Source organism: Benincasa hispida, chromosome 3 (assembly GCF_027475165.1).
Source record: "Benincasa hispida cultivar pf3 chromosome 3, pf3_genome.v1.1, whole genome shotgun sequence".
Taxonomy (NCBI): domain Eukaryota; kingdom Viridiplantae; phylum Streptophyta; class Magnoliopsida; order Cucurbitales; family Cucurbitaceae; genus Benincasa; species Benincasa hispida.
In genome coordinates, this window is record NC_143480.1 from 71,342,056 (window position 1) to 71,363,900 (window position 21,845).

The 21,845-nt window shown below is 39.8% G+C and overlaps 1 long non-coding RNA gene across 2 annotated transcripts; it reads left to right on the forward strand.

The window, feature by feature from the left end:
• The first annotated feature begins 17,440 nt into the window (after window positions 1-17,440).
• On the forward strand, window positions 17,441-19,074 carry LOC120074170 (uncharacterized). 2 transcript variants are annotated; one of them, XR_016528319.1, is made up of 2 exons: window positions 17,441-17,609; window positions 18,821-19,074. It is a non-coding gene; the product is annotated as an uncharacterized LOC120074170 (long non-coding RNA). The 2 variants fall into 2 exon arrangements; XR_016528318.1 differs by lacking the exon at window positions 17,441-17,609 and adding an exon at window positions 17,931-17,965.
• The last annotated feature ends 2,771 nt before the right edge of the window (window positions 19,075-21,845 follow it).

Consider the following 21,845-nt stretch of genomic DNA (forward strand, 5'->3'; position numbering starts at 1 on the left):
TATCAGATATCATATAAATAATTCCTGCATTTAGCAATTTAAGCACCTCAGCCTTTACAACTTATCTCATTACAGGATTAAGCCTCCTTTGGGTTCAATTGAAGGACTGAAAGTGTCCTCCATCAATATTTTATGCATCGCAATTGAGGGACTGATACCCTTGAAGTCACTAATTGACCACCCTAAAATCGATTTATGAGTTCGCAAGACTCTCACAATTTCTCCTCATCTACCTTATTTAATTCAGATGGCATAACTATAGGACAAGTAAAAGATTCCCCTAGAAAACAAGATAAATTTTACCTCCTTATCGTTCACATTAAGTGTAAGCTTACCTTCTTGAACATCTATCAATGGCTTACCCGTGGCCAAAATCGGTTGTCCTAGAATGATGGGAACTTCTAAATTCTCCTCCATGTTTAAAACCACAAAATCTGCTAGGAAGAAGAATTTACTTACTTTTACTAGCACATCCTCTACTACACCATGAGGGTAAGTGAGAGAACGCTTTGCTAGTTGCAATTATATGGTCGTCGGTTGCACCTCCCCTATGTGCAGTTTTCTATACAAAGATAATGACATCAGATTAATTGAGGCCCATAAATCTCATAGAGCTCTACTTATCATAAAGCTCCCAATGTTACAAGGGATTGTGAAGCTCGAGATCCTTCATCTTTTGAGGTAACTTTGTCTGTAGAATGGCACTACATTCCTCTATTAAGTTTACTGTCTCATATTTTTTAAATTTCTTCTTTCTTGATAACACGTCCTTCATAAACTTAGCATAATTGGGCATTTGTTTCAAAGAATTTGCAAAAGAAATATTTATGTGAAGCTTCTTAAAAACATCTAAAAATTTTGAGAACTAATCATTCAACTTTTTTTTTTTTTTTTTTAAAAAAAGGTTGAGGATAAGAGATATTATTACAAACAGTAGGTATAGGGTTAGAATAACTCCCTGAAACTAATGGATTAGGCACGCCCATCACCTTCTCCTCAGCATTCACCTCAAGTTCCTTGTCAGTTTTATTCATTGCAGGCTTCACAATATCCTGTCCATCTTCATCAGCCACTGTGGGACCAATTATATTTCTCCCACTTCTTAAAGTAATTGCCTTACATTCCTCCTTGGGGTTTTTCTTAATACAGTTGGGAAACTTACCTGTTTGCATGGAATTCATTGCAGTTGTAATCTGGCTAACCTGAACCTCAAGGTTCTGAATAGCCTCCCCCATACTTGTCATGGTACTCTCCAAATAGTTAGTTTTACTCCTAGATTCCATGATGAACTCCCTCAACATTTTCTCCATTGATGATTTCTTCTCATTATATGGTTGAGGATCTAAAAAACCTGAAGGACCCTACAAGAAATTTTAATGTTAGTGTAGGAAAACTTTTAATGAATATACAAATCTAGATGATAATTGAGTGGGTTGGCACTTGATATGATGGAAGTTGAGAAAATTGAAATGGCCCTTTGAACAAATTAACTTTATGCACAAAATTTTCCTGCTCAAGGTCAAACATCACCCATGATGGGTTAGTATTTCATGTTGTCGTACTTGCAATCGTGGGTTGATTACCTATAGACAAGTGACTAATTGTGTTAGTCAAAGTAGCCATTTGTGCCTCTAATGCACTTACCTCATCAAGCTTGTAAAGGTCTGCCACTCGAGATGTGGACCATTCTAATGGCTAGTTATAACTCGTGGCCGCCATATTCTCCAATAGTGACTAAGCAGCATTGAAAATCGAAGAAAAAATGAAACCCCCTGCCATAACATCTAAAATGGATTTCATCGTGTTAGTCAATCCATTATAAAACAACTGGATTTGAAGCCAGTCAGGATATCTGTGTTGATGACACTTTTGCAATAACTCCTTATAGCGCTCCATGCTTTAAATAGTTGCTCATTCTCTCTCTGTCTAAATTTTCCAATTTCCATCCTCAATCTACCAGTTTTTGAATGAGGATAGAACTTGTTAAGGAAAGCCTAAGCCAACTCATCCCATGTAGTTATACTTCCTACTGCAAGTGACTCCAACCAATCTTTTGCCTTATCCTGCATAGGAAAAGAACACAATCTTAAACGAAGAGCATTAGTGGATACTCCATTTATTTTTACCGTTCCACAAATTTCTAGGAAAGAACGGATATGCTTGCGTGGCTTCTAAATGCACTGTTTCTCACCATTTGAATGAGACTAGGCTTCAGCTCAAAATTATTAGCATTTATTGGGGCCTCTGCAATGTCAATCTGCGACGTAAGAATAGATGGCTGGAAGTAATCTCGAATAGTTCTAACAGCTCCCACTTGGTCTCCCATGGCAACAAATTCAGCTCTCAAATTCCTTCTTACTCTTCTCAATGTTCATTCAATTTCTGGATCAAAAGGAATAAAGGTCAGACCGTTGACTTCGTTGCATACATAGGATTTTCCAACAACTCAATAGGCATAAAAATAAAAAAATAATAATAAATAAAAAAGAAAAAAAAATCCTAAATTAAGATCAATTTAGTTCTTAGCAATATTAAGCTTAGAAAAGTTATTATTGTCAGTCCCTGATAACGGTGTCAAAAACTTTATGGCAGATGCAAGCGTATGTGTGAAGTAATAAAATCCCAATTAAAATTGGGCATCGTCCTCAGAGAAAGCGTGAATAGTTTCTCCTTAGATTAGCTATTGAAGTTCTTTATTGATTTTAGTTAGGCAACCAAAATATTGATTTGTGAATGAAGTTAAAGTACAATTAATAAAAAGAAAGAGATAATCAAGAGGAGTTTGATTACAAGGTGTTGTTTCATTAAGGGTGTACAAATGGAAATTGACATGCAATTAACTAATAAAGATTGGTCGAGGCTAGAAGTTCTACACTCCGGAGATTCTTTTTTAAGCTCAATCCATTCTAACCTTAGTTTATCAAGTTTGAATTTCTTCCTATTACTTAAACTAACGTTGCATTAAAACCCTTCAATTACACCTCATATTATTCTTGAATGATTCTAATGTAATCTTGAATAACATTCTAAATAATCATGTCCAACAAGTCAATCTCTTTCTCAAGCAGAAGGATTAGCCCTATATCAATTGATTAATGGTTAGTTAACCAAAAGCATTAAGAATAGGAAATTTAGAAACCTAAAAAAGAATTAATCGATCATATAATAAAGAATCCACTCAAGATACCTAAAAATCACCTACACCATAGAATTTAGAGTTTAGCTACACATGATTCTAATAAAAATAATCCCTAGACAAAGAGAATTCATCCTAGAGAAAGAATGAATTAAAGAATTAAAGAAACGATCTCCCTTCACCATAACTGGATCTCAATCATGATCTTCTTGACCTTTGCCAATGAATTCTAGGTTGATCTCCTACTTTGAATCACTTTCCAGATGAGTGCTCTCTACCCTAGGTCGAACTCTCTCCCAATGCTTAACGTTTGCCCCCCCCCCCCCCCCCCCAATTTTTCTTCTAAATTATGCCTCGTTTTCTTTAATTTTGGCCACTAGCTTCCTTACTAATTTCATAATTGAACCCTAGATACTTGTATTTGGACTTTTCCACTGGGTTTTGATCATTTTGCCCAATTTTATCCTAATGTTCAGTTTCCTGAAATCACTCAATAAACCACATCAAACCATGCAAAACTAGCAATAATAATTCCAGAATTTAATGTAATTAAAGAAATTTTCAGGTGCTCTTCACCACCTCAAACCTAAAACTTTTCTAGTCCCGAGCAAGGAAAGAGTGAAGGAACGAAAAATAAGATGAATAACAAATACTGAAAAACCAAGGTCTTGGGTATGCATGCTCTCACTCAAATTTCATCAGCTTTTCAATACATACAACACCTATCCACAGAAAAATTCATACACATCCTAATCATTGAGAGTTTCTAAAGTCAAAACTTTTTATCCCTTACGTATGTGGGTGTGACCCTTCTTTAATTCAAAACTCATTAAGTGACTTAAGATTTAATTAAGTTTCATCGATTTTTCCCCTTTTCTGGCTCAAGCACAAATCATCAAGCACCAACACACTCAAGATACTAATATATCAACTAAGGTGCATGCATTACTCACTCTAAAGAGGCTCCTAGATACTCACATCATTTTGCCTAGGGGTACTAGCTTTCACACAAATACTATAGGGACTCATACCTAGTCAATTCCCAGGTGTCCTAACTGATCACAGGAAAGGAAGCTCTTTTTACTCCCATCCATCCATACACATTAATTTTTTTTCATTACTTTTTTTAATGATATTCTTTTAAGCTCATTTTTTTTTCTCTCTCTCTCTCTTTTTTTTCAGGCAAAAAAATCTCTCTCACTATCCCCAGTATAACATCACCAACTATCATCCAATACAATCGCTAATCAGTGGGCCCTTTCGAGGTGACAACCGAATTGACTTAAATTAACTTATTATTCAGTTAAAGGTTCTAAATTAGAGTGGTTCGGGCTTGATAACTTGTAGAAATACAAGTTATTGTAGTATTTTTGTAAAATAATGAAGGTAAGGAAGAAAATTATACGTCAATCATGCTTAGAATTCACGCTAAACATCAAATTTGTGCCAAAGTACTTTAAAAGTAACTGCTGATCGCATTTCATGAGAATATTGCACCAAAAGTGTTTATTTTGCAGATTATCGCAAGGAGTCGACATGCATTAATCCTTCAAGGAGCAAGCAACGGTCGCATGCCTCGAGATCTCTGAAACTGTCCTGACAGATCTTTTGTCATATCTCCAAAACGTTAACCATGAGTGTAGTGCTAACATTCTTACCTACCGCGTCAGATGACGATAGCAGATCAGAGCGAGAATCCCAATAAAGAACAATGCATGGTTCTATAAATAGAGCCTTGATGCCATGCGGAGAATAACTTTCAACGATCGAGAAAAACTCTAAGAGTTTTAAGAGGACAATCCACCTTCAATTTCCACCCAATCCAACATCGAAGTTTCACTGGAGAATAGTCTAAGAAGACTGTCTCTCTTCTTTCAACCACAGTTATACCAGCAGCCTTGACAACCATCTGTTGAGCACAAGAAATTTCTATCAATTGACTACTCATCTCACTTCTTTACTATTATAGTTGTTGTAGTACCTATTTTTTTGAGACATTATTCATTATGTATTCTTCAACGATATTGCTTTCTTCTGTGCTTTCGCTTTTATTTTAGCCATGAGTCACTAAACATAACGGGGTACGAGGGAAGGTCATTATCGTGAGCTATGATAAGTTTAAGGAAGTTATCCGATTTGCTTAATGTGTAGTTATTTAAAGCTTGCCTTTGATTACTCATAAATACAAGTAGCTATAACTAACTTCGAGAGAGAGAGAGGTAGTTGTGGAACTCGTTAAACGAAGCAAGATGTATTTCTAGAGATAGAAACAACCTTGTGCTCTCAAGCATTCTTATTCATGCATCATAGGTATATGACAAGTGTGGCAGGCCACTGAGAGGTGCACGATAACTGTGAGCTATGAGCTGGGATAAATTCCTTCTACAGAGCTTAGTGATGCGATAAAAATCTTCTCCCAAACCCTATCTTCTCCATATATTTTCTCCACGTCCAGTCTGCTGCATCCTTCATTCTCTTACTTAAGGCTCTGAGAATGTTTTATTTGATAACCTAAAATTTATTTCATCGCATGTTTTAAAAGCACACTCATAAAAAAACTAGCTTCGCCGCATGATCATATTTATTTAATGAAATTGTAGCAGATCCCTGTGTTTGACCTTAGGTCATCCTAAGACACTTGCAAATAGGTTTCACTTGGCCTGTAACTGAGAAAACTTGTGATTGACGCATGCTTATTACACTGCGACATGTATTATTAATAACGCATATCACTCGTAGTCCAGTGCAAAATTCATCGCATATTTTCAAACCAATAAGTTTTTGGCACCTTTGTTGGGGATTTAACATCTAATTGAGTATTGGATTTTTGTGATTTTTTGCAGGCACCCTTTCCTTTTTGGGAGTACTGCAGACTTAAGCGAGAAGCTGTAGATGGTACATGAGTATGGGAACAGAACTCGAGCTCAACATTGACCTTAAAATAGAAAGGACTTTCTGTAGCAGAGTAAGGCAGAATGGTAATAGATGTAGAAGGAATATGGCCAATAACAACAACAAAAACAACTAGAACAACCAGGCGAGAACAAATGGAGTGTTCGATCATCAGCAGCAAGATCCTGTTTTCCTTGCTGTTGATCGCAACATTTCAATGTGGAACTATGTGGCATCAAACCTCTATGACTTCTCACGGGAATCGCAAGGCCTATAGTTGACGAGAATGAAAGATTTGAGATCAAATTTGTAATGTTACAGATGATCTAGAATGTCGGCCAGTTTGGAGGAATGCAGGGTGAAGACCCGCATGCCCATCCTACAAGCTTTGTAGAGATGTGTATGTTGGGTTTTATGTCCTAAAAATCGTGGTCTGTAAAAAATAAACCCATTTTGTAAATCAACAAAGTTGTTATTCAAGTTTGATTCAATAAAGTTGTATTGAATATATGAATTGCTTATTTCATTTTAGAAATAAACCCAATAAACTAAAAGATCCATGACTATTGCATGAGTACTTGAACTTTATGTAAGACATAAGAGTGGATCAGGTTCAAGTGAATAGTCTAAATGATCTATAGTATGTGAATAAGGCTGGGTGTCTTATTCTGGTAACACTATCGGATGCGACTCTCTCTATAGTTGTTATAAGAAGTTGTAAAGTGCTACAAACAAAGTGATCTTGATTCGTACATGTAGTGACATGAGGAATGATGGCGTCCTGTGCAATGAGTTTGCGCAAGATCGGACCAAGAAATAAGTCACTCTTACTTTATAACGTTGTTTACTATTTAAGACTAACTATTTCAAAACGATGACCTAGGTAACTTGACCTTAATCCTGAGCTAACTATGAACTCCTATTTATTCGGGATTTCCATAGATTTGCACAGGTGAGGGTTGGCTCGATAGCATCGGCTCCATAAGCTTTCCATTTCAGGGGAAAGACCGGGTAGATAGCTGAGTACATAGGTTGCAAGAGGAATTCACTCCTAACCGCTTTCAGGGATAATAGAGAGGTTGTTCCCTTAAGTGCTGAGAAAAAGTAAAACAACCTTTAGAGGATCATTAGAGGATCAGTGGGATTAAGGAAAAAAAAAAAAGTAATCTTGGGGACAGTTATTATGAATAACCTATGTGTTAGGAATGTCCTAAACTCGCAGTTTGTAAATGTTGTTCACATATTCTATTTATCAATAAAAATGTTGTTGAGTATTTTATTCAATAATTTACTATTGATATTGCTTCCTTTTATACTCATGACATTCAGAGGAGTTGTCTCTTGCATTCTATTATTTTTTTCTTTCCATACTGGGTTGTTCTTGGAAACCCACCTTCGTTTCGCTTGCTCCTATGGGTGTCATACGAACATCCAACTACGAGCAGGCTCCTTTCACAACTAAAGTCTTAGCAGGTTGGGACAGTTTTGAGGTTTTCCCTTGCGCTGACATTGGAGTTTTGCAATTTTTTTTTAATATGAAAATGGACAAATTTTCTTTTCTTAAATACTGCATATTCTTGATCTTATCTGCTTAGACCTTCCCCACCTCCAAATTTAAAGGTGAGAAAGGTCCTCATTGCGTTGTTTGGATAGATTAGACAAACACTTAGAAGAAAATTTCAAAAAGAAGGTTTGAGCAGAACTTTGAAAGATAAAAGGTAAAGTACTACTAAACTAAGAATTAACTAAGTGTTAGTTAGAATTTACTAAGTATAGGAAATGATTCTAAGTATAAAACATATAATACATCATAGCAACGCAATGAAGATCGTAAAAATAAAAGATTAAGAACATCACAAAAATTAACAAAGGAAGATAAAAGAAAGGCACAAGCAAAAAGTAGGGTGAATCATGTACTCTAATTGTATTGAATATTAACAATGTGTACAAATAAGTATAATTGAACGCAATACAAAATTTTCTGTTGCCTGTACAAGAGTCAAAGAATTTGATTAACTTACAAAGAATAAATGAATTGAATACAAAATTTGAATGGCCGCATAAAAATAATATTGGAAGAAAGTGTAAATATTAAGGTTGAGGAGCAGGAGGATCTAGCTGGGGATGTTGAGGTGGTGCAGACGAAGTGTCATCAAACAATAAGTGTTACCTTAGATGTGGAGGCACCATCGGACCATGCAGATATGCGGTGAGAAAATTAAAATACTCTTGATTACGCTTCACTATCTGTCTTTTGTGCAGGAAGATTCTATGCATACTGTGCTTCATATTGATGAGCGCCTCCCTTGAAGTTGCAGTACTACGTTGAATCTCATCAATGCGCTCCATTACTACCTCAAAGTGTTGATTGAAGAAGTGTTGCTGTTAACAGACAAGCTCCTGCTGTTGAGAGGAGGGTTCTCATTTCAGCTAACTCAGCAGCCATGGAGGTGAAGGATGGTTGTGCCTGTGATGTCTCGCCAGCATCGTTTTGGGGTTGGGCAGAGGTGCCTTCACCCAAATCGTGTGGGTCTTCAACATGCGGCTGTGGAATGGTGGATTGCGGTGATGAAGCTGATGGTGAGGTAGGGGCTGTTGGATAAATAATAGGAGATTTGGGGACAAGAAAGGGGTTTGTAAAATGTTCGTGTAAGGGGGAAGAGGGTTGCACTGTCGGGCTCATAGGGCTTGGAGGCCGGATAACTAAAGGAAGAGGGTCCAGAGGTTCCGGATTTTGCATTGGTGACTCCTGGACCTTCTCTTCTCCCTTATCTTCTCTTTGCTGTCTTTTGAGCCTTGGTTCTTGAGGTGCATTCAAATTGATCGTCGGTCTCTTTGCTGGTAGCTCGGGGTAGTGTGGAGAATCTTTGAGAAGCATCCTCAAAATTTTTATGTTGATGAGGTCGTGGACTTCTGGCATTGGCTCCTCATCAACGCCTACACCTGTAGATAGGCATAGACTTGAAATGATCCACGGGAAGAAATACTGCCCCAAACATGCCCTACTAATGCTCTGATCTGCCTCACGATCAACTGCCCTACGTCGATAGGAATGCCGTGGGCTATGCAGTATGCAGCCATGACCCGATCCCTTGATATAGTTTTGTCATGCGTTATTGGGATCAGCCGCTTCTTAATCAAGTAAACCCAAAGCCTTCCCTCTGGTAGCAAGGACTTAGATTCCAAGGTACGGATGCCTTTAAGCGAGACCGACCACTTCGTGCTCAGTTGCGTTAATACTCTTAGTGCATCATCCATTTGTTCTTCTGTGGGATCATCAATAATCTTGTTCCCTGGTGCATCAGTGTTGTCCTTCATCTGATAAATTTTGTTGATGTCCCTTGCGCTGAAGGATACTGTTTCTCCTTTAAAGGTTACCGCATCCCTGTTTCCATGAGACGCCCGCAGTAAAGCTTCGAACTACCTGAGGCACGATGATGGATGGGCACTGATAGAATGTGTCCAACCCATGTTCCATAATTATGCTCGTGATGAGGTCAGGTAGTGGATTCGGCGTAGGAAAGAATCCCATCTCGATCAACATATTATCGTTTTCCTTTTTCTTTGATGAGTGCTTCTTGGCCGCCGCGGGTTTGCTGCTTTCTACTATAGCCTTGCCTTTCCCATCAGCGCAAGGCGAGCTGCTTGTCTTTCCTTCCTTTCCTGCTCCTTGCGTTATTCTTCTTTCTTGCACTCTGCGAGTTCTTTGCCCTTCCTCTTATATATGCCGCTTATTGGCTTCGCGCTTCTTCTTCTTCTCCTCGAACAACAATCCGTCCTCCTCTCTTCTTCCTCTTCTTCTCTTTCTTCTCTCGCAAATTCTTCTTTGAATTGCTCAGAGGCCAACAACAGACGCTATTCCTCCTCGCACTTCCGGATCCCTTCAAGTCTGGCCAGCTCATTGCTACTTCGCATTTCTTCAAACTCCAATCTTTTTCTTTTATTCTCCTCTGCGATGATGAGCTTGCCCCTCTCCATTCTCTTCCAATGCCAAAATTAATCTTTGAGGGTCAATTGTGGACCCTTGTAGCGCATTCTCCCTGCGACGCCGTATTAGGAAGGTTTCCTCTACTTCTTCTCCTTCATCGGTCGCAACTCTCTGCATTGGTATGGGTTGCGCCAATTCCATCAACTATGCTGTTACCCTCTATCCCCCCTTATGGAGATTGATTCTTCATCCTTCTCAGGGCTCGCAGCCCTCTGTTTCGCTTCCTCTTCTTTTATCAAGCGCCTCTCTTCACGCTGGTGCATTTTCCTTTCTTCCTTTTCTTTCTTACTTCTCTCCTTCTTGGCCTCTTCATCTTCATCATCATCCTTTTGCTCTTTGTTATTCTTTTCATTGCGATGATGGGAAGATTCAGCCACCCTAGCCTTCTTTCCATTGGTCTTCTTTTTCCTTTTCTTCTTCTTCTTTTCTTCAGCCACTACTAGTTGCGCTCCCCCCGCAACCTCCTCCAACGCAATGTCAGGGGTCTCCAACGCAACCTCGCCTTCCTTGACCCCCTCTATCGCAATCTTTTCTTCTTCTCTTTCCTTTCTCGCATTCTCTTCTTCTTCTCTTCTTGGAGGTCCGTCATAGGCTTCTGTGTTGGCAGTCACCTCAGAAATCTCAGTGGTCAGAATGCCTCTTCCCATCTCTTCTTCTTCAACCACTAGTTCCTCCGCCACCACTACTCCATCCTTTACCCCCCAATATCTCTTTCTAAATAGGCAGTAGTTGATTTACAACCTTTCCCTCGGGCAGTCCACCTCCTTGCTTCAAGGTACTTAGGATGTTGCCAAACACCTCCGTATCATCGCATCTCTTCCTTTCACTTTCAGTTGAGACGACAGGTGTTGCCATAGGCATGCTCTCGGTGCTTCCTCCTCTCTTGAACACAGGAGGCCTAACGGCCAGAGGGTTTCTCTGGGCTCTCCCAGCGAGTCTGGGGACAGTATGGGCTTGGGCCGCAAGTCTACGACTTACAGCAAGGAATAGTACCTCTCGCATGGCTACCTGGTCAGGTGCGGAAGGTGAAGCGGAGTTTGGAGTTTGGTCAGCCATGGATACGACCTTGGAAAGGTCTGGTAAAAAAAACTTGAGCTACAGGAGAGAAAGAAAGGTTTGGGTGCAAAGCGCTAGGGTTTTAGAATGCCAAAATGAGGTAAAGATCTTCCAACAAAGGAGAAGGCCTTATTTATAGGTTTGGCCGTGGTGGGCCCAACGCGATTTTTGCGACGACAGGCCTCAAGCAGTTCAACGGGCGCGTCGGTCCACCTCCCTCATTTATGGAATTTCAGATAAAGCTGTCTTTCGTCTACCAAGTCATAATTGCTTGGGGATACGAAATGATTGGACTTCTCCCATATTACAAAAAGAATTTTCTTTAATATTTTATTTGAATGGACACAAAATAAAGATTAACGCATTGTGCTCACCAACACAACTGCTTTTTTCACAGAGGACGGGCAACAACGCATATATCCCTACAACACACCCTTTAACCAACACATTTCTGGAGGATACCTCAACATAGTGCATTTAGCTAAGGATGGGCAAAGGACATATACGAGCGCAACACACCCCTCAACTCAATACAGTTGAGTTAGGTGAACGCAAAGCATTCCTTAGTGGTTTGAGATGCATCCATTGTCACCTTGCATTTTTGTTGTTAATTGTTTTATTATTTCTATTATATATTTTTCATCAATGCAAGTGTTGTGACTTGCAACAATAAATTTTCTCTTTGTTACTCAATCATTCACAATTTAAAGAACAACACATTAATTACGTAAAAATTCAAGGAATTAAAGACGAGACAGAATTAGATGCAAAGAAATAAGTGAGAAAATAAATTCATAAAGTCAAAATTGACTTAAATGAAGAATTGAAGACAAAATTCAAAATTCAAATAGACAGAAATTTAATAAAGCATTAAACATAGTATTGAGATATGAACCGAAAATTGCGTTGTCATGAGTGATCGCAATCCACATCTCCGCAGGTGATCAGACTTGCCTACTCAATTTCTTAAGGACATTGCTCCTTTCCTGTAGATCCCGGGGCTTCTGAATTGTTGGGCAATGTTCCCAGTGTTCGACTTCTTAGCTCAGAGGCCAGCTGGCCCACTTGGATCTCCAGATTCCTTATTAAAGAAGCTTGCACTTGAATCACTGCATCGTTTTTATCCATATATTACTTTAGCAGCGTCTCCAACGAGCTTCCCGAGGTGTTAGATGATGATTGTTGTTGGTTGTGCGGTCTTGATTGCCCTTGATTATGGTGAAAAGGCAGATTCCCTCTACTACCTCTTGATGGTTAACTGGCCCTCCTGGGTTGGGATGGCCTTCCCAACCGAAGTTAGGATGGCTTCTGTAGACCGGATTATAGGTGTTGCTGAAGGGATTGTTCTGGATAGAACACACTTACTGAAGGTTCAATGGGCACATGTCAGCTCCATGAGCCCCTCCACAATTGACGCAACTCATTGCGGCCACCTGAGCCGGTGTAGCGGGTTGCGCTGATTGTTGAGTAATGGCTCCTTGGTTAATTGCCATTGACTTGAGGATCGAGGTCACCGCGACCATCAGTGCGGCCAACGTGGTCATTGTCTCTCAGGGACAATGGCTGTTTCATTTTTCCTTCTCTCGGCGCCTCGGCCTCCATATCCATCGTCAATCCAGTCATCCATATTCCATGAGATGCGGTTAAGGATGACTTTAGCCTCTGTGTATGTCTTATCCATAAAACCACCTGCCATGGAGGGATCAGCAAAAGCCTGCATTGCTCTGTTCAGGCCATTATAAAATTTTTCCATCAAGACGCAATCGGGGATCCCGATATGCGAGCAGTTTTTCACCAGTCTCCTAAATCGCACCCAGACGGTGCTTAAGGTCTCATTCTCCATCTGTTCGAAGTTCAACACATCTTTTTGTCGCCTTGCATTAACGGCAGGTGGGAAGAACTTCTTCATGAACCGCTCCACCAGTTGCTCCCATGAAGTGATCTCATTCTGCTCTAGTGAGTAAGCCCATCTCTTAGCCTCATCCCTCACGGTGTATGGGAACAGATACAGTCTTATATTCTCTGGGGTCACGCCAGGTAAGGAAAAATTGCCGCATATCTCGAAAAGGCTAGTCAGATGGGCATGTGGGTTTTCACCTTGTAGACCCCCGAATTGCCCGACATTTTGAATCATCTGTAGCATGACTGGCTTAATCTCGAAACGTGCATTCTCCTTCGTAGTCGGCCTCGAGATTCCAGGCGAAAAGTCATACAAATTGGGTGCCGCATAATCACGCATTGGGATGTTTCGATCAGCCACCAGGAAGACAGGATCCTGAGCCGATTGAACAGCCCTTTGGTTTACAACCGGTACTGCATTATCATTGTTGTCCGCCATGTTGGCTGCCTTCTTTCGCCTAATTCGATTCTGACGTGCCCTTGCACGGAAAGTACGCTCAATCTCAGGGTCAGGTTCGAATTCTGGTTCAACACCAGGACTCATAAATCGTCAGGCTACTCTCCACGATGAACAACCAGTACAATGAGATCTGTCTTGCAAAATACCAAAAACACACTCAAACAATAAATCGCTAACTAGTTCCCCAGCAACGGCACCATAAACTTGTTGGGTCGATAATGCTGATGTGTATGATTGATGATGTTCTATGCTCGAAAGGATACGATACTACTGCTAGATATACGTTAATTATGGATGTTCACATAGTATGCCATGCGTTGTCACAAGTTTCCTTATGATGAAACCAAGTGTAATTCCACCTCAAGTTTCTTGGTGTGATCCGAGGTCGAACACAAGAACTGTTTAGATTATTGTGGTATGTCCGTGATATATGCGACCATGTTTTTCAATCTTTAAAAGGGTGTTTTATGTACAAGTATATAAAATTGCGGTAAAGTAAATGAAAGCAATAAATATGCGATAATTAAAATAAAATACAGTAAACCTAAGCTAGATGATACAAGACACAGGCTTAATGATACACGATGCTGGAGTCAAGGCTGGCTGTGAAGGTTATGCAAAGAACATGGGATGCGGCGACAAGTCTTATGAATAGAATAGAAAGAGAAAGATAAATAGTATAAACAACGTAAGTCCTCAATTGCACTGAAGGTATAAATACGGTTCCGCTCTTCCCTTGGCATACACCTTTCAGTGATCGGCCGCGTTCCCACATGCCTGTGGTGAGACAGAGACTAACGTAATGAACGCATGGTTGCTTCCATGTCTGGAAGTACTACTCACTTTAGTTAACACATTCTTCTAATCTTCTCTCGATAGATCAGAATGGCATCTTCACTTATGCTCTCGCAGGTGAGGATGTCGTCTAGCATTCCTTAGCTAAACACATTTTATACCTTAAACATAGATTAAGTACTCGTTTGATTCATATTAACTATCAGGGGATTGAAAAGACATCATGGAGAAAGTGATAAATGGAGGAACGAAAATAGACAGAGAATGGTATATGAAAGCTATCGAAACATTTAATATGTCTATTAAGCGTTTGATACATGGTGTGTGAATGAAGAGATAAAGAGAAAGTGAAATACAACGATGAAAGAAATAGAACAGATACAAACAAGCGCCAACGTCTTGGTGCCGATTCGATGGAGATCTCCTTGCCAGATTGGATGGATCAGATGATAGGAAGAGCTTCCCTCTCAGGCTTGCTCAACCGGTAGCAGGGATCTTTACACAGAGCTTCAAATCGGGTATTTGGCAGAATAGATTTGAGACTTACCTCTCGGCCTTGTCTCGTCTTCTTCCTGGATTTCTTCAATTAAGCACTCAGCTCAACCTTTTCTCTCAACACTTTAGCAGCAATTCGCCCTGTGTCAAGTAGCATAAGTTTTCTCTAAAATCTATGGGGTATTTATAGGTGTAGGTCTTTGACTCCAGCTTTGTGGTTTCCACTGATTGTTATGGTAATTCCGAAGATGGAGGGATATTATCCCTTCTGTTATGCAATTAGATCGTCAATTCTGCACAACCGTTAGTTGTACACGTGGCTTAATCCTCCGCTTTTGCATTGCTCAGCTGCATCTTTCGATCGTGAGTTCGCATGCGATGTTGTTTTTATTACCGCATGCGGTTGAAAGTCAGCTCTGGATCGACTGTTGCATTGCGTCGTTATTGCGGTAATCGTCTCTTCATTGGTGATTGATAGGCGCAATGCGACAGAGATGCGTTGATCGGATTCTTGTGAGCCTTGAGCGCAAGTGGTGACTTGGTTTCCTGCAAAACAGAGTAAAATTCGGCTTGTCTTCCATCTTTATGGTGTTAGTGGGTGTAATTGCGATCATTTACAATTATTGTAGTTCTAAGCTAATTTCCATACAATTGACACATATACACTAACTTTTGGCCGCAATATCTAGATAAGGATGCATAAATAACTTGTATTTCTACAAGTTATCATCAGTGCGACCGAGTCTAAGGCAGAGGATTATTGATGCGCACTGATGTGACCCTTATCTGGAGGAGAGAGTTCGAAAGGTGGAGTCAGGCCAGGAAGGCGAATTCTCGGTATCAGCAGAAGGTAGTCTCCTCTATTAGGGACTTTTATGCGTGCCAACAGATAATGATATTAAGAATGAGTTGTTGTCAGAGGCTCACAGTTCCTTTTTTTTTTTTTATCCCGATAGCACCAAGATGTATCGGGACTTGAAATGTTATTACTAGTGAAATGATATGAAAAGAGAGATTGCGGAGTTCATCAGTAAGTGTTTGTTGTGCCAATAAGTGAAAGCCCGAGGCAGAAACCAGCAGGCTTGTTACAACCAATGAATGTGCCAGAATGGAAGTAGGAGCATGTGTCTATGGACTTCAACGTAGGGTTGCCACGGACAGTCAAAGGTTTCACTATAATTTGGGTTGCAGTAGATAGACTTACAAACTTAGCACATTTTATACCTAGAAAGTCCACCTTTTCAGTAAATAAGGCACAGTTATACATGAAGGAGGTGGTGAGATTGCATGGAGTGCCTGTGTCCATCGTGTCGGACAGAGACCCTCGTTTCATGTCTAACTTTTGGAAGAGTCTTCAGGTAGCTTTGGGGACTCGATTAGATTTCAGTACAACTTTTCACCCACAGGCTGATGGTTAGACAGAGCAATTGAATCAAATATTGGAAGATATGTTGCGTGTCTGTACCATAGAGTTTTTAGGAAGCTGGGATGCTCACTTGCATTTAATGGAGTTTGCTTATAATAACAGCTACCAATCCACTATTGGGATGTGACCATTTGAGGTCCTATATGGAAAGAGTTGCAATTCTTCTATGTGTTAGGATGAGGTAGGAGAGAGGAAATTGTTAGGACCTGAACTAGTGCAGACCACGAATGAGGCAATACAAAAGATTAGGGCACATATGCAAATAGCTCAGAGCAGACAGGAGAGCTATGCCGATGTGAGACGTAAGGACTTGGAATTTGAAACTAGTGTTAAAGTGTTCTTAAAAGTGGCACCCATGAAAGGTTTTCTGAGGTTTGGCAGGAAAGGGAAGTTGAGTCCAAGATTCATTGGACCTTTTGAGGTCTTGGAACAAGTTGGCCCCGTAGCTCACTGTTTGGCATTGCCTCCAGCACTGTCTTAAGTTCATAATGTCCATGTTTTGATGCTGAGAAAATATGTGATAGACCCGTCCCATGTAGTTGACTTTGAGCCCTTGCAGTTAAATGACAATTTGAGCTACAAGGAGAAACCTATAGAGATTCTTACCAAAGAGGTAAAGACATTGCGTTACAAAGAGATTGCATTTGTGAAAGTCCTGTGGCAGAATCACCAGTTCAAAGAGGCTACCTAGGAGCGAGAGCATGAGATGAACGGCCAATACCCGGAGCTTTTTCAGGAATGAACTTTTGAGGACGAAAATTCTTTAAGGAGGAAAGAATGTAACACCCCAATTTTTTTTTATTTATGTAATTAATTTGTATTAATTGAGAGCATTTTTGGAATTTTTGGACATTTAAGTGTAATTGCTAAAATTTAAATCATTTAAGTGAATTAATATTGGAAATTAATTCCAGAGTTTAGTGTTGGAAATAAATGGCAAGAATTGTTGTTTTAAAAATGGAAAGGAAGAGAAAGGAAAAAAAAAAAGAAAAAAATAATATTAATGAAAGGGACTAAGAAGGAAATAAAATAAAATAAACACCCCCCTCCTTCAAAATTTTTCCTCCCTGCCGTCAAGCCCTAAGCATCCTCTACCCGTCCGTCCGTCGGTTTTTCGCCGCGCCTTGCAAGATCAGCCAAGTTGACCGTTCGCCGTTCGATCGAACCCAACATGCACGAGTTGCCGTCCTTGATCCGCGAGCAACGCGTGTCGCCAGCCACCCCAGCCATCGATCTGCGCTCCAGCTGCGTCACACGTCCGCCACTCCAACCGCGCCGCTTTAGCTAGCGCCTTACGTTTTCTTCAGCTGCAGACCTATGCGACTGAAAACCCAGCCACCGTCTGCGTTTCCCCATGTTGACGTCGCTAGTCCGACCGACTTCTTTTCAAATCTAGTGGTGCCCATCAATTTTTGCCAATAGGCCACTCCCGCATGGGTTTTCGCTGGAATCTTGGATTTGGGTAAGATTTACTTTATGAGGTTTTGGGTAAAAGATGGGATACCCATTATGTTTAGAATGAAATCTAGTTTATCTGAATTATATTTTTGGTTTTAGATTTGAGTCAAGGAAACTATTGAAGTGGCTGTCCAGTGGGTTCGAGTTCGTTTCCAATAAGAAATTTGGTAACATTTATGGTTCTTGAGGTTGATATTCGGACACGCACTAATGATTGGATTAAGTAATGACTAAACTATTTTATTTCGAAGGTTTGAGGTCGCTATCCATCAGAATTAGAGGTTTTTTTTTCTTTGTGGATTTAAGTGGAGATCTTGGAGCCAAAGTCTGGAAGTGATTGTTGATCAAGCCACACTTTGGGTAAATCATTTTTGGGGTTGATGTTATGAATTAATGGGTGGAATTGGGCCTTAGTGTGAATTAAATGTTGGGTTTATGTTGTAAGTTTAATTTATATTTCATTATGGAGTAGTTGCTTGGAGGGAAATATTTGGACTTGTGATTTGAGGTAAGTAATCTTACTACTGGAACTGGCCACGGGCCAAGTACTAGATATATGCTAGCATGATAGATGGATATTATTATAGAACGATAGCATGATAGACGGATAGTACAGTATGACCTATATATATTCTTATATGAGGATCTGAAAAATTTATTTGTGCACGTAGATACTTGCATGCTAATATGAGATGATACTTGATTCAATGAGGTTGTATTTGATATGAGGCTATTCAGGCATATATCCACATTGTAGAGCCATGATGTTGAGGTGTATATGTATGTTATAGAACCATGTTATGATACTTGTGATGTTGAGATTGTGATAGTGTCTTTACTAATTAGTTAGATGCCTACTAGATGTTGTGTTTCCTTCGGAATTAACCAGAGATTATGTTTCCTTTGGAATTCACTAGAGGTTGTGTTTCCTTCGGGATTCACCAGGGGTTGTATTTCCTTCGGGATTTACCAGGGGTTGTGTTTCCTTCTGGATTCACCAGAGGTTGTGAGTCCTAAAGAATTTACTAGAGGTAGTGGGCATACTTAACTATAATAGGATAGAAATAAGTTTTTCATGTATGTATATGTCCCATGAGGACTAAAGCCATTTATATGTTCCACCAGAGGTAGGCATTTAGAGGATATAGGTGCCTAGCCTGACCTCAGTAGAAGGGTTACTTACTGAGTATTTTATACTCATCCTTTTTCATATAGTTGTTTCAAGTAAAGGTAGAGATGCACCGACGATTGACAAGAGGAATTCGTGATCGAGCCACTGGGACCAGTTTTATGGTTCTGCTCATGAGATTTAGATTTCTTTTCATGTTTTTTTTTCTTTTAGTTTTGACGTTTGAAACTTACTATTAAGAATTGTTTTCAGACTTATTTATTATCATTTACGATTTATGGGTACCTTATTGTTTGTTTTTAATATTTGAATTTAATGAAGGACTTTTGAATTTACCCTATTTATTTAGCATTTATTTCACCAATAAAAAGGGTGTCGTTTTAAGTTCCATGCATGCATGTATTTAGTAACGACCTAACTTGAGTCCTAGGGGGTCCGGACGTTACATAAAGTATGCGTTAGCAAGAGGCTAGGCATTCGTAAGACAAAGCATGAGGCGTTGAATTGAGACTTATCTTGACCCAAGTGTTGGTATGCGATGGTGATGTGCTATGCTCTAAGGCTGATTGATGTGCTTCAAGAACATCTGAAGGCATGTGGGTGCATAAGACAAGGCTAGAGCAAGTAGTGTGCGTTGGAAGATTGTGATGGTCATAATCCTAGTTGAATGCATGTGCAAAGGGTGAGCCATACTAGAGAAGAAGGGTATGCGACCAAGCAATGACTTCGATGCCTTGAGGTTAGTGTGGCACAAGTGATGTTGATGAGATAGCTATGGGTTGGTAATGGCTAATCAAGAAGAGGTTAAGCTTCAATTAGAAGGAGGTGGACAAATAGGATTTCATGCAAAGGAGGTATGCATGAGGAAGACAACGCAAACTCCATGCATATAGAAGGTGGATGGACCAAAGAGCATGCAAACTGAATAGGTTGAGCTGGATGAAGAAGAGGTAGAGACTTCAAGCTGGTGGTGGCAAAGGACGGCGTTGGCAGCCTAATTTGTGGAAGCCTGGGCATGCAGGGAGCAGGAAGTGTCAACACCAGGTGAAGTGGGAACGCAAATAAATAGGGCCAAGGACTTCACTTCAATTCATAAAAACATTTCCACTTCGAGAATCACTTAAAAAGGGAGGTTGTGAGCAGATTCGGAGGAAGCAGTGCATTGATCATGAAAAGCATGCGTTGGTAGCAAGACCATACTTTGATCAAGAATTCCAAAAGGAGGAGATGTTGTTGGTCAGTGAGGTCTTAAAGTAGCATTAACTTGGGACGAGGAGTTCTCCCCAGACTACTCGTGCATTTTGAGTGATTCCAAAGCCACTTGAAAGCTTTGAGATACGTTATTAGAACGCTTTAGCGGGAATTTAGTAACGCTTTAGTTGGAGATTAATAACATATCCAATATGTTATTTTTAACTATCACGTCCCTAAGAGTTCACAATCGAGATTCATGTTTCGCTTCTTGTCACCCTGGGAGTGACCTCCATTCAGAAAGTGTTTACATAAATCGAGATTATGGTGAATAGGGGAAGTTATTCATAGTAAAATCAAAAGTAATGTTTTGATTTTAATTCTTACGCCCAAAGAGTTTCACACCATGAGATTGATGCGACGCTTCATGTCACCATGGGAGTGATCTCCATTTGGAAAGTGTTTGCGTGAATCAAGATCAAGGTGAATGAGAGGAAGTTGTTCGATGTGAATTCAAATATACGATATATTGATTTCAACTCTCATGTCCATAGAAAGTTCACACCGTGAGATTCATATGACGCTTCGTGTCACCTTGGGAGTGACCTCCATTTGGAAAGTGTTTGTATGGGTCAACATCAAGGTGAGTGGGGGAAGTAGTTCAAAGTAAGTGGGTGAATGATATGTGTCAACATGTCTTGCGGTCTCTTCCATTTGTTTGGACCATGGGATTCCTATGTTGTGCCTGCTTGTTGTCTTTAAGTCGACCTTGCTAGTCGTTTAATGATTGCTATCCCCTCAGAGGGTTGTAACATAGGATTCGGAACAACTCAAACTCCAGAAATGGATAGGGTCTCTTAGGCCATTTTCCAACCTTGACTTTCCAATTTGGTAGCATCGTTGGGGCCGACCTTTGAGGTCTGAAAATAGAGGGTTAGACTTACGAAATTACTAATGTGTTAGTAAGTTCTGACAAAAAATGGTAGCTAAATGACTTTTGAAATATGAGTTATTCTTGAGATAGTATTTAGTCAAGAATGTGTTCCTTTAGTGAATGAGTATTTGACTGCCCCTCGGTAGCACTTATTCTGACTCACTATAGTATCGTTGCAAATAAATAATAATTATGGGAACATTATTACTTTTTGCTAATACTTGATTTGGATTTAGTTGCAAAAAAGAATATGTTTAAAATTTCAGCATGTCGAATTCTTATAAAATACTCGCTTCCGCTTTAATTAACGATAATAACAATTCAACATGCAAATTACTAGCAAATGATGATTCAAAACAAGTTTTAACATAGGATTGTCCTCTATCTCCCAACTCATCGATAGTTTTGAACAATATAGATGAGAATGAAAAATTCGAACGATAGAGTAAATGCGACTTACAAGTCATTGAAACATACTTAGTGGAAAATGATAAAAAGACCTTGATAATTGATTCAGGTGCCGCTAATCATATATGTATTTTCTCTCAGGAAACTAGATCCTGGAGATAACTTACAGAAGGAGAAGCGACCTTAATGGTAGGGACCGGGGAGGTTGTTTTAGCTAAAGCAGTGGGAGAGATGAAGTTACTTATAGGATATAGGTACATTTTACTTGAAAATGTTTATTATATTTGATAGCTCTCAAAAAGAGCAATTATTCTTAGCTTAATTTAGGCTCGTTAATGAATTTTATGTGTTTATTATCTTATTTTGTAGGTTTCATGCACCAAGGAGGTAGAACCAAGAAATTGGAGTCAAACGAGACTAATTTGGAGCAATTTGGAGATGATTTGAGCAGTCATGCTTTAAAAGAGTTAAAATTACGAAACTGCCACTTCCACAGGGTTGCAACGCCAGCCTGACGCTTGCCTAACGCTCTAAGGTAGAATGTGCAGCATTGCAACGCTCCGAAGTTGCAATAGCGT